We start from the raw sequence: 208 nt of genomic DNA, 5'->3' as shown, positions 1-208 counted from the left end.
CGATCGAACAATGAACCCCGGCGCGGTCTGCGCCAAGGAACTTAAACAAGGAGTAACCACGGGCGCCCCGGAAACGGTGTGCGCGTTGTTGGTGACATCTTTAGCATGATACATAACGACTCTCGGCAACGGATATCTCGGCTCTCGCATCGATGAAGAACGTAGCGAAATGCGATACTTGGTGTGAATTGCAGAATCCCGCGAATCA

General features: G+C 52.9%; 1 pseudogene; it reads left to right on the top strand.

Moving 5' to 3' along the window:
* Positions 1-117: 117 nt before the first annotated feature.
* Positions 118-208, top strand: LOC118345154 (annotated as a pseudogene; the record flags this gene model as incomplete).

This window comes from Juglans regia, unplaced genomic scaffold (genome assembly GCF_001411555.2).
Source record: "Juglans regia cultivar Chandler unplaced genomic scaffold, Walnut 2.0 Scaffold_15579, whole genome shotgun sequence".
In the NCBI taxonomy this organism is placed as follows: Eukaryota; Viridiplantae; Streptophyta; class Magnoliopsida; order Fagales; family Juglandaceae; genus Juglans; species Juglans regia.
The sequence above is the reverse complement of the archived record's forward strand: the minus strand, read 5'-3'. Positions and strand labels throughout refer to the sequence as shown.